The sequence below is a fragment of the Poecilia mexicana genome, unplaced genomic scaffold (genome assembly GCF_051168715.1).
Source record: "Poecilia mexicana isolate PSO_F unplaced genomic scaffold, ASM5116871v1 scaffold_15, whole genome shotgun sequence".
Classification (NCBI taxonomy): Eukaryota; Metazoa; Chordata; class Actinopteri; order Cyprinodontiformes; family Poeciliidae; genus Poecilia; species Poecilia mexicana.
The window spans coordinates 7236576-7250222 of NW_028263384.1; the positions used below are offsets into that span (position 1 = coordinate 7236576).

At 40.8% G+C, this 13647-nt stretch overlaps 1 protein-coding gene and 1 pseudogene across 6 annotated transcripts in view; both read left to right on the top strand.

The window, feature by feature from the left end:
* ehbp1 (EH domain binding protein 1) overlaps nt 1–13647 on the top strand; it is a 155413-nt gene that overhangs the window by 120163 nt on the left and 21603 nt on the right. The window lies entirely within an intron of this gene.
* On the top strand, nt 8059–10041 carry LOC148155285 (uncharacterized; annotated as a pseudogene).

Consider the following 13647-nt stretch of genomic DNA (forward strand, 5'->3'; position numbering starts at 1 on the left):
CTGCGCGTGTAGCGATTTAGCAACGTATGCTGATCTGGCAGAACACTGGACTGTCAGGTGTGTAAACACCATAAAGCGCTTTGAGTGGTCGGTATGACTGAAAAAGCACTAGATAAGTTAAGTTCATTTACTATTTAAATTTTGCAGTTGAGTAACATAATTTAATTTAATGTAAAATGGTAATACCACCATTATCAGGGTAAACATTAAAGCCAGGAACAGTTTCATCCCTGTTCTTAGCTAGAGGTTAGCCTAGTTGGATTTAGATCTGGAGGTGTTGGATGGTATGAGAGCTGTCCGACCAGCTCAGATGTGCAGAGTAATCGCTGCAGCGCACGCGATCACATGATTCAGCCCTCTCAAAGCGAGTTTGTGTGACCTCGGTGTGCAGCGTTGCCGTGGCGGTGCACCGCACTCCAGGACCAGTGAGCAGATGCGAACGGACAAGACGGGCTGACCCGTGAACAATTTGCTCATCTCTCCTCTCCAGCAGTGGGGGGAAAACTTGAAGAGGGGGGGAAAAGATCCGTGGCGAAAGGCGCGCCACTGCCTCACATTCCGCCTCTCTTTGATATCACATGTCTTTGCTTTGTCATTCACTCCATTTTTTTTCTCTCTAATCAAAGACTTGCTTCTTCTTTGTTGCGTTTTTCGTTTCTTTTCATCCTTGTGAAATCTCAGTTTTCTCCCACCCTTCCTTCCTCCCTCCTCTCCTCCTCTCCCTCGGTTCGGGCACTGCGCAGCTTTCCGCAGCATTTTCTATTACGCGGCAGCCCTCCCCAGATGAGTCCAAAGTAATTGGGGTGGTTAATTTATTTACTCAGAGGCAGTTCACAGCACATTAAATAATAGAGATAATTGAACAAGAATTGTCAAGTGTCTTCTGATATCAGACACATTACAGGAGGGAGTGTGCATAAAACTCCATTTCTATGCCCCCATTGTTTATGGTAATTAAGTACACAGATTTATTCCTTGGTCGCCTTCCAAGCTTATGGCAAGCGGCATTGTTGTCTTCTATTAATATGTAATCAGTAAATAGTTTAATTTTCTAATCTGCGGTTGGAGAATTCACTTTCTAACAACTCTTAATTACTGCTGGGCTCTAATGAGTCTCGCCGTGCCGCTGCAGCCAGCCAATCAGGAAGCCCGGCTCTGGGTCGGGGGGGAATTTGAATTGCTGCAACCCTTCCCCAGCCTCCACCTCCACCCCCTCGACTAATGAACTTGTTATTCTTACACCTCTGGGAGCGCTGTCCTTCACACATCCAACACTAGGAGAACGTTTCACCTCTTCCAGCAAACCAGATATTAATAGTAGAAGAAAGCTGAGCAGAATTCTTATAAATATTTACTGTTGCATTCCTATAAAGCTAGCTTTATTTTAAGGATGTGGCTAACATAGGCTAACTAGGTAGGACTTATATACTGTAGTGGTGTTTTGACTAATATTGTCACCTTTTTAATAAAAAAAACGTTGTTGAATTGGAATTAAGATGAGTTATTAGTATGAGGAAGCTTTTAAAGCACCATTGCAGAAATCTCCTGACCCCTGTTGAATATATCTAACAACCCCCCTACCTGGCCCCCGCACTATTTACACACACCTCCTGTTTCAAATAGCTATATAAGCAGCAACAATGGACGCAATTATCCAAATAATGCCACTTAGCTGCAGCGCAAAAGCTGCCCCTCACCTACTGTGCATTTGATAAGAGATAAACAAGCAGAGAGAGGGGAGAGAATGACTTTTAGCTCTGCCAGATTAACATACGTTTAAAAAAGAAAAAAATCGCACTCGAAGCCGATAAGATTGACGCGGGGGTTTTGTGGCACGCGCTCCCTTTAATCTGCCTTTGTGTCTGCAAGTCGGCGAGAGGAAAATGGCACAAGGAGGAATCCAGCAAGAGCTTAATGCACCCTTTTTTTTTAGATGTTAGGCATATCGCGCTCTGAATCACAGGGAAGGATGGAGCGGACCGTTGACGGCTTCACAGCCGAGAGGAACCGGTTTTATTTAAATGGGAGGTGTGGGTTCAGTGACGTGAGAACCCTAAGCATCAGCCAGCGACTCTAAAGCTCACTTATCCAAAACACCCAGGACTGGCCCAAAGGCACAGGAGGCCCCGGGTGGAGCTTCACATGGACACCCAGCTCTGCTTTTCTCCACCAGCTGAAACTGTAATGGTTGGAACAGCAGCTGACTGCATTAAAACCTGAATTACATTGATTACAGATTCTTGACAAGCATAAACATTATTTTTGCATTATTTATTGAATTAATCAGACACTAATTTGTTCATATATTTCATCTTTTTTAGAAGTTTAATTTCTATTGTACTTATTTAAGAAACACAAATTATAATTAAAATTCTTGATTTTTAAAATTATTTTATTGTTTTTTTGGGTACAACGAGTATATTTCTAAAACATTCCTGTGGGAATTTATTCTTTTTAGAACAGCAGAGATACGGCAAGCCAACCACAAGGATTACTTATACCTTGATCTGACCCTACAGACACTTGTTACACTGAAAAAACAGTCTCGCAAAGTTTCAAGTGAAAAATCTGATTAGATTTAAAATAAGGCAAGATATGGAAGCTCGAATTAAGTCAATAATTCTTTAATAAGCTAACGAAGCTATAGTTCCACTGGCTCAACTAGCCAGGGAATTACCACTAGTCTAGAAACTAGACCAGAAATACTTGGTAAGATTTTGTATTTTTCCAGTGTAGAAAACCATCATTTACTTGGATTTCTCATAATGTTTCATAATCAGGATTCTTATTCGGTCACATGAGCCTCTCCTTTTCGTGTTTATCTTATGTTTACTACACAAACAGCCCACACAGCTTTGACTGTATTATCTGCAGCAGTTCCTTCACAAACGTAATGCTGAAGAAGAAGCTTAACATTAATTATTGCAACTGTGGGCAGATTACATCCACGGCCGCCTTGTAAGCACCGGCGGACTCGTCTTGACCTCCTATATGAGAGCTTAAAGACACAAGAATGGCATTTTACCAACTTTAATGGGATAACCAGTCTAATCTCTGAGCTTTGAGAGAAGTAGTGGTGTTTGGGCTATAATACCCTTTGCAGTTCATAGAGCGAAAGATGCAGGGAAGCGAGGTTGTTGCCATCTGCGCTATTCAGCATTTGCTTCCTTTCTCAGTCATGTTTTTCACATATTTACATTAAAAATCAGAACCCTTCCGTTCAAAAAACAAGATGAATATCATTAACTACTTTACGAGAAACACGGGCTTTGCTGAGGGCTTTTTTTTTTTTTTTGTCTGCTACGTGAATTTTGATTGCTCAGCAGTGAGATTGAGACTGTTGTTTATCAATAATCATGAAGCCAATTTGTAAGCGTAAGCCCATGGCAACTGAGATGGGTGCAGGTAGGAAGATGATGTGTTCCCTCGGTCATTTTCTCCTCGTCGTTGGGGTTCCAGAAAAGAGCACTTGCTTCCCGTCCAGAGAGAGTTTTGAATGTGTTTGTGGTCATCCTGGATTCCCTTCAGGACCAAACTCGCCGTTCTTTCCCGATAAGGACAAAAGGAAATCTGAGGATCACTCCTTTAAAATCTATTGCATTTTTTTCTTGCCTTTGAGGTGACAAAACAAAGGATTTGAGCTGTTTTGTTTTGTTTTGTTTTGTTTTGTTTTGTGTGTGCATGCACGACTTCAAGGGTTCAGCTGGGTCAGAACACAGATTAACACTCTCTCCCCTTGCACACTCATATACACTCTCATTCCCTGCTCCCGCCCTTAATCTCCTCGGCCATTTGAATGTTTGAGCAGCAAAACAATTTAATTAGTCGACTTGTGCAGAGGCGAGCCGTGTGGAGCCCTCCTAACACCCTCTGGCCCCTTCAGCCCAGCGACGCGACCCTTGCTCCCAGATGTGCGCAGCTTCTTTTTTTTCTCCCCTCTTCCTTCTTTTCTTCTGCTCGGTGTCAGCCTTTCATACATTCTTTAACAGTGGGGATGAAAGGGGGATTTTTAGGAAGATTAGGGAATGGGATCTTCTAGGCATTGTCTGAGAATCTTCAGATAAAATGAGTGGGGTGGATGGAGTCAACGGGAGGCAGGCAGGGAGTTTGTTAGGACGAAGGGACCTGCAGCAGCCAACCTAACGCTCACTAAAGTAGGATATAACTTGTTTTTCCTGTCATACTGTCTTCATTTTCCGTGTTATGGTTGTCTTTTTCTCTTGAACTCAGACTACTTTTTTTCTGTTTTGCTGTTCTTTTATAATTTTTAAGCCTACTAAAGCCCCATTCAAAGTTGCACTCACGGGGCCAGGCTCCCCGTCCTTCCTCAGGCAACCGGCGATGGTGCTGATTAACATTTTGAGCCAAGGGGCGAGAAAATGGGGATAGAGGAGGTGGGGAGGGTTGCTGGAAACAAGTGGGAGATGGACAATGGCCGCTTATGATAATCTGTTCTTTATTGGAGCATCCCACCAATGCTTTCATCAGCCGCCCCTCTGCTCGAGACCCCGTGCAGCAGCTGGACCAAACACTGCCGCGAGCTGCCAAACACATCGTCACTGAGATGCAGCTGCTGAAACGCACACATCACGTCCACGGAGCCGTTGAGCTGCACACGGTTTACATCCAGGCAAAACTAAATCACAAGCTGCGTTTCCACCACAAATGTGCACAAAGTCGAAAAAACTAAGTTTTAATGAAATAAGAAATGCAATTAAAATCACATGAATACGTTTGTTCACGAGATAAAAATGTGAAAAAAACATGCTGTGACATCATCCGCCTACCGTTTCCTGCCGTCGTCTTCGTCTCTTCCCCCTGTGGCAACATCTGGTTGTTGATCATGTGACTTGTGATCCAAACAGCTGTTCTGCGAAATACACCAATTTCAACACAGCTGAAAAAAACCACCTCATTCTAGTGCAAGAATTTTTTATCGAAAAATTTAGTTTTTTAAATTGGCATTTCAGTTAAGCAAATTTATTTTTGTAATTTCAAGTTATGCAATTATATAATATGACAACAGCTATGTCATTTTGTATGTGTAACATGGCACACATATTACACACATCCAGTTATATATTCATGTGGTTTTCCTGAGGTATAACAGATTTTCTTTATTTGCTCTTCAACTTATTTTATTTTTTTTTTTTTTTTTGTGCGCTGACAGCTAAACATTATCTGTATTCCACCTTGTTGTACATTAATGTCAACAAAATGACAACAAAAACATTTGGGGTGCACCGACTGCATTCTTCTCTCCGATCACAAGCTTTAAAAAGCCTGAGAAAAAATTAAGATTTTGGCTCATACCAATTTTTTTTTTTAGTATGAGCGCTGCATGTTTAACGACTTATCACGTGAACAGACCTATTCACGTGCGACTTCAGTTGCAATTCTTATTTAATGGAAACACCGCAGTTTGAAATGGTGTTTTTCCAACATTTGCCGACGGGAGGCGACGTTTTGTGAACATTTTTAATGGAAATGCCGCTTCTGTTATAAAAATACTAAATGAACAGTTAACAATCATTACAACAAAATTCATCATTTATTTTGACATTGTCTTTGATTAAAAGCAATTCTATTACAATATGGTGCACTTCAATAAAAGACAAGAAAGTGCAATGTAATCAATTTTGTAAAATTAATCAATGTAATACTCTGTTTGTTTTCTCTTTATAGATAGCTTTGTCCTTCAGGTTGCTGGATATTACTGACTTGTCATGATCCAGCTTTGCAACTTTGAGCTGTTTTTTTTTTTTTTTTTCCAAATTTGATCTTCAGAAATCAAACTGTCTTACAGAGTCATCCATAATTTTTGCCTAATTGTGTGTTTTCTATCCACCTACTTAATTTACAAACTGTAGTCTGAGTACATAATTGAATTTGAACCTTGCAGTCAATTAATCAAGCCTTTCTCATGGTAACAGATGTGGTGGTACTCAACAATACAGGTTAATGACAGAGGTTTGGCCAGTAATTACACCATTCACGTGCTAACACAGCTGCTCGCCTTGCTACCGTTGTCATCACACCCCCACCCCACCCCCCCCACACACACACAAGCACGCATACACATTCTGTCCCATTTCCCATTGTAATGAGCACTCGGGGCTACAAATACCAACAGCTGTCCTTCCCATTGCATTTCCATTTAAATGTCTATTTAAACAGAGCAATTTTGCATCTGTGTATTGAATCAAAGCTCAAGCCGAGGCCCAGAGGCTTTAACCGCCTGGTGTTGGTGTCGGTTGTAATGTAATGCCTTTTTCCGCACTGAAAGGGGATTTATGCGTCACATTTACAAACACACTGGGGACAATGGGGCAAAAAAGGAACACAAACGGATAGAAAATGTTTAAAACTTTGCAGTTAACAACTTTCAAACAAGTGCGCGCGTTTTAGCCTAAATTATGTAATCGTTTGAAAGGAACCTAAACTAATTTATGAGAGTATGGAGAGCAAGAGAGAGAGAGAGGCAGGATTTAGATAGAAGTGGTGGAGACGAGGGAGGGGAAGCCGCCGAATCTCAGCTCAGAGATGAGAGGAGGATGACTAATGTTGTTAGCAGAGCCATTACTGGTCTGCAGATTAATTCATTAAGTAAATTTATCGTTTCACCTCCCCTCGGCCTCTTGTCACAAGGCGTGTAATATGACACCTCTCAAATTTGTTCTAACATCTACCCCAGGGGTGGGCATTGAGTACTCCCCCTCCACCCTCCTCCACCCCACCCCACCCCCTGCACTCCCACACACACACACCCTCCTCCGTCTCTTTGCTAATAAGGTGGGAGGAGTAATTCAAGCTAAAATGACTGCATCTGTCTGTCAGCAGGCTGAGGAAGGGGGAGTCCTCCAGCTCACAAAGTTTTTCATTCAGAAATTTCTCTTTAATCATAAAACATACAGTAAGTAGACTACTGCACTTACTTTCTCAGTATGACAGTGCAAGAAGTACAAATATTACCAAATAATTATGGTCCATTTTCTAGAGCAAATGTCTCACTACACTTGAAATAAGACAAAACTGACTTACAGGTAACTTTAAAGCAAGATATAGGAGCTTGTTTTGAGCCAATAATTCCTTAATATTGATGAAAAGTACTAGACATTTTCCCTCTGTTATGAATTAAATAACCTACCGGTAAGACTGGTACTTTTTCATCAGTATTTAGGAACTATTGATTTGCAACAAACTGCTGTATCTTCACGAAAAGTTTCTTGTAAAGTAACTTGTCTTATTTCAAACATACTAAGATATTTAGACTAGAAAGTAGACCAGAAAATTTAAGAATTGTATTTTTTGCACTGTAAATATATTGTTTTTTTTTGCTAAGTCTGTTTTGTAAAGTTTTGTCTGAGGAAAGCTCTGTTAGTATCTGATCTTAGCTGTAGTGTGGGCTTGGTGTGTATTCTGCAGGAGGCGATGCTTTGGCTCAGATCAGAATCCCCCACAGATTTCTACTTGTTGTGTTTGTCAAGCTGTCCCAATTAACACTGTCAACAGGTACCAAGATTTACACTAGCACTAAATCATCTCATGTTTCTCCTCCCCTCTAAGCTCCCCAAATAGTTCACACCTCGGCCTCTCAGAGAGCTAAACCCGCCTGGCTTAACCTGCAGGCCTCAGCTTATTCCATCTGCTGGTTTCAGCTGCGAGCGCTCTGTTTTTACTTCTGTGGACTGATGTGACTGAGGATGAAAACCAAAGAGCCCGAAGGCGGCACTGCAGAAAGGCATGCTTGCTAAATAAGTAATAGGCAATTTTAAGATAAAACTTTTCTCTTTTTTTTTTTGTTTTTTATGGCGTTCTCTGTCAGAAGAACAGCTGAGTATATTCCGAAGATGTTTTGTTTTATTTAGCCTCTGTTTTTTTTTTACATTTGAATTCCTTTCATTTACAGATGTGAGCATTTTGTTCGCAAGACAATTTAGTTGATTGAGATTATTTCCAAACTTTTTAGAAACATGCTTCTTGATTCATTATAAGAAGTAGATCTGCACAGTTGAGAGTAGGGGACAAAAATATTTGTTTTTCAGAATCAATTCCTAACTCCGTTGTTTAAAATACCATCCATCCACATCCATCCATCTACATCCATCCATCCATCCATCCATCCATCTTCATCAATCTATCATTGCAACTGTCCATCCATCTTCATCCATCCATCCATCTATTCATTCATCCTTTCATTCAATTAATCCATCTATTCATTCATCCATACATCTATTTATCTATACTTCCTTCTATCCAACCATCCAACCAGCCAGCCATCCATCCATCCATCCATCCATCCATCCATCCATCCATCCATCCATCCATCCATCCATCTTCATCCATCTATCATTGCAACTGTCCATCCATCTTCATCCATCCATCCATCTATTCATTCATCCTTTCATTCAGTTAATCCATCTATTCATTCATCCATACATCTATTTATCTATACTTCCTTCTATCCATCCATCCATCCATCCATCTATTCATTCATCCTTTCATTCAGTTAATCCATCTATTCATTCATCCATACATCTATTTATCTATACTTCCTTCTATCCATCCATCCATCCATCCATCTATTCATTCATCCTTTCATTCAATTAATCCATCTATTCATTCATCCATACATCTATTTATCTATACTTCCTTCTATCCAACCATCCATCCATCCATCCATCCATCCACTCATTCACCTGTTCATCCATCTATCCAGCCAACTACCATCCATTTATCCATTATCCATGTTTGATATGTAAGGACATTGGAGTCTCAAGAAGCATCAAATTTTCTCATAAACATTGTGCAGTAACTACATGACTATCTGAACCCCTCGCACCCCTTTTTCCAGGAAGTGTGTTGTGGTGACTCACCCCCTCCTCCCCATCACCGTCCATGTTCTCCTCAAAGCTCCGCCACTTTCAAGCAAAGCAGTCAGAAGAGAAAACAAGCCCAGTGCCTAACAAATACATGAAGCATTGCTTTAACTAAATCCCACAGATAATGGCTTCTGTGTCAGAGACTAAAGATAGCAGGAGGGGTGACGAATGGCGAACGGGGTGATGCGGGGGGCGGGGGGGATTACTCTCGCGTTTTGCATCAGTTGCTTTCTGCTGGGTGGCCCCACTTGTCAAAAAAAAAAAAAGGAGGGAGAAGAAACGGATGGAAAAAGAGGAGAGAAAAGCATTTAATGTGGCACATTGAGAAGAGGAGGGCTCTTAATGCCATCAAAGCAAGGGGGGAAATCAGCCATTAATTTATTCTGGCCCTCACACACACGAAGACCGCCAGGCAAACGCATACACCACCTACACACTGTTTGCTACAGCTGTGGATCAGTTCAGTAACATCTGGGGCTGGGACAAAATGTTTGAGTCCTTCTTTATGTTTCTCCGTGCGTGTGTGTACGTTAGGGGTTTGTGTGTGGAACGAATTATAGTCGTGACAAGCAGAGAAATTTTCCCTCTAAGATACAGGAGGAGGAGCAGATGACTACGCTATTCACTGGCTGATAAGAACTGATGGAGAGGTTAATAAGCTACACGCCCAGGTCATCACGGGCTTTTTACTGGGCTACAGAGAAAAGACGACGATGATGAGGAGAATCGGGAATTTGTAGGGGGCTGGTGGGGTGGCCAGGTGGTACAGTGAGGCGAGGGGGGGGGTTCACCTCTCCAATATCTGTGTGGGGTTTTTTTTTTTCCAGACTTTCAAAAGTCTGGCAAACTTCTTTCAGCCAAACTCAATTACTATTTATTTGCATCCTCTCATCAGGCAGCAGTTTGTTTTACATGGATGCAAATAGCTCAGTTTGATAAGTTTGATTTACAGCTTCTACTTAATTGGACTTTGAATTCAGGTCAACTCTATGATGGAATATTACTAACCAAAAATTTAGTAATTCTTTAATTTCAAGAATAAAGTCATAGTATTACAAGAATACAATGTGTGACAATAAAGTGGAAATAATGTGAAAATAAGGTGTTAATATTACTAAAGTCATCAATTTATGAGAACTCCTACATAAAAAATAACAAACATGAGGAATGTTGGGCATTTCGTGAAGTTATATTTCGGCATCGGTTGTAAAGATAAGGTAATACATTTGAAGCATTGCTTTCACACCATTATCAAATAATTATCAGCTTCAGGATTTTGAAGCGATTGAGCAAACGATTGAGTCTGTTTTGAAGAAAGAACTGCACGAACTAAGCTGGCAGTGTTGGATCTGGATAACTCTCCAAGCTTTTTTCAGTTGAGCATCTTTTCTCGTAATTTCAAGATGTTCTTGTAAAATTGCGTCTTTATTCTGCTAATTTTATGACTATATTCTCGTAATTAAACAAAAATTATCTTAGCCTGGCCCTAGTACTCTGTTGTACAACTTGCAGAAGGGAAATAAGAGCCACTTTGGGAAAATACTTTGACATTTGTGATTTTGTTTGGGGGGGGAATAAAATGAGAAACAAATCTATTAAAATCAGATCTGGTATGAAAAAATCCTAAACCATACTGTTGAAACGAACAATATGGGTTAGTTTTAACCCATGTTGCTAGGCCATAAGTCGAACCATGTGTCTGTTTACAGCATCAACATCTGAACCTTAAAGTCTGTCACTTTTAGGCTCATCCTGATTATTTGTGGTGGCTTCGTACTTCCTGTACAGGAGAGAATAGTCAAATTTGTATCTGTCGTTTGCATAGCATGTCTATGTTTACACGAACATGCACGAAGTTGCTCACATTGTGACGTTTGTATGTTTAAAGCTCTGTGCTGCTGTTCTGCTAAATAAACCTGCTTCAGATCACCTGAGGGGTTTAGATGGTTTCAGCATTCAGGTAAATCACAGCGTTTGGTCATTTCTCGTACAACTCATTATTGATTACAAGTTTTAATAAAGAATTGAGGCTTGAATGTCTCTGTTTGCTGCATGATATTTAATTGGTCCCAGATTTATACGTTACTTTATCTAACGAAACCAAGACTTCTCTTTGGCAGCAGCTCGTTTTGATTAGCATGTCTGAATTTGCAGTTCTTAAAAAGTGCTCTCTTGACTGCTTTTATTTCCCACAATCCTCCTGTGTAACCTCAGGCAATGGGAAAGCACCCCCGCTGAGCGGAAGACAGAATCCTTTAGCAAAAAAAAAAAAAGAAAAACAGACTAAATCCTCATTCCTTCATTCAGCGTCTCTCCTCTCACTCTCTTGGTGAATACTCTTTAGTGGACCTGCATGGCTACTATAAAAATTAAATCAGCTATGAATAAGATTGTTTTTGGAGAACTTGGCATTTTTTGCATTGTTTGAATCTAAAAACAATGCAAAAAATGCATTTTTACATAAAAAGTATAGTTTTTATGTATAGTTACATAAAAACTATACTTTTTATGTAAAGTATAGTTATTAGCATATACACTCATAAGAAACTTAGAGATCTTTGTGTTTTGAAGATATTGTGATAAATTGATTTTTGTGATATGATGCTGGATGTGAATTTACTTTCTCAACTAGTTAGGACTTCATAGACAAACTCTGAAGTCATACAATTCATTGGACGTTAGTTATTTTACCTTGCGGCTAGGGCTGTTGTAAACGAATATTTTAGTAATCGAGTAATCTATCGATTATTCTTACGATTAATCGAGTAATCGGATAAAAAAAATTATAAAATGAAATATTGGTAAATCTGGCATAATACCGGTGTTACTATCAGATATCAATATCAGTCCAATTTTTCATATTTGAGCATCCCTAACAGTTGCTTTTTTGTAGTTTAGAAAACTAACCTGTAACAATAATAGCTCACTTTCTAAGTTAACCAGAAGAAAAGTTATAGAAAAATCTGAAATTATATTGAATTTAATAACAGAGGCAGGCTCACAAATATGCTTATAAAAAATGTCTACAATCCAGCTTTTAGTTTATGTATTCATCTTCAGTGAGTTTAATAGATTAATTAAACTCACCTTGCCACTTAACCTGTCACGCTTTGGGTTTGAAAATACGGGAAATGCCGCCTGGACTGGGAGGAGAGGGCGAATGAACGAACGTAAGATGGGGTGGAGGGGAGGAAATAGACCAGCGGACTGACGAACCGTTAGACCGGGGGACGAACACGGGGGGAAGCAATATGGGATATTTACGACACCTTCACTGGTCACACTCAGAAACTCGTCTACCAGCCATGTACGATGCGCTCCGCCACCCGTTTCTTCAGACCGGGATATGAAATTTATTGTGCGGTTCGTCGGTAAAGCTACATTTACACGGTAAGCATCAGCTACTCAGCTGCCCGCCCTGTTCAGTCTATCCGCTCACCTCAGCGCTCTTCCCGCCGTTCGCTTTCAACCAGCAGCCCCGGAGGAGAAATTCTGCCGTACTCCAGGAATTCCCCCAGTCATTTTAAGGATCCTTATTGGTTCCCCAAAAACGATAAAAAGTCGGGCAATATCATCAATCAATAAAATCCCCACGGGCCAATCTTGAAGATTGGACTTTATGCCGCTGAGACTTAGCTTTTGTCAACAACTCAGAGGCGGAAGTGAGAGCTCCGCGCAACGCAAATGAAGTCCCGGCCGGAACACAGTGCGCTAACTAATAAAACATAAATTAACGAAGCTTCGAGGCAGGTAAATTTTCCTCGAGGAATTTTAGTAATCGAGGTACTCAAATCATTCGAGGAATCGTTTCAGCCCTACTTGCGGCAGAACAAAAATGCCTTTAAACAAAAGATCTTTCATGAAATGAGTCTCCACGGAAAATCCACAGATTTTATGTGATCACGTTAGTTATGACCTGACAGGAACAGTAACACTCCAGCTCAGACTGTGGGGTCAAACACACAGGAGACGTAAAATGGCCAGATTACAAAGAAAAGAATCAGAACATTTTGAAATGTAGGGAGGAGAGTTCTCCTGTCTCAGTTTATTCTTTGTCCACTTTTCTTTTGAGCATTTCTCCTGTGCTTGGTGAGATCTTCAGAAACCTCGTGTCAACGTTTTGATTGTGGCTCTTTTTTACCAAGACGATGGAGACCAAGAGCAGAACCAGGACTTGTGATTGAAAGTCACAACCTGAATCTAATTTTTTTCTTCTCATTTTTTCCAATGACTGAATTACGTCATCATTCAGGATTGATCCCAGACATGTCTGTTGTTAAGAAGCCACATGTGAATAAATCATAAAACGCTTCCAAATGGATGTTAAGCTGTGATCTAAATAAAGTATCTTGATTCTGAAAAATGAGGAGAGAGACTCCAAACAGGATAGCAGCATGGGTCCTCCTCTCTTACGCGCTCTCGTCCCAGAGCTAATAGAAAGGCGCCGGCTCCCTATCACCCACTCGCCTTTAATAATAAAGAGAGCCCCCGTGGAAAGGAGCTAGCGCTAGCTGCTGAAGATCACGCTGGTAATAGGATGATGCCTTTTTGCCTTTTGTCATCAGATTATGAACGGGGATAGCCTCTCCTCTCGGCTCCTCCACTCTTCTTAGCTCTTCCCACACACGGCTCCAGACGTCCTGGAGGGCCCTGTCGAGTTAAAGTGGAGACAGGCGTAGCCAGGGCTTTGTTGCTCTGCTTGTATGGTAAAAGCCTCGCTAATGAAATACCTTTTAGGGGGTATCGGCAGGTGAGCTCCCATATC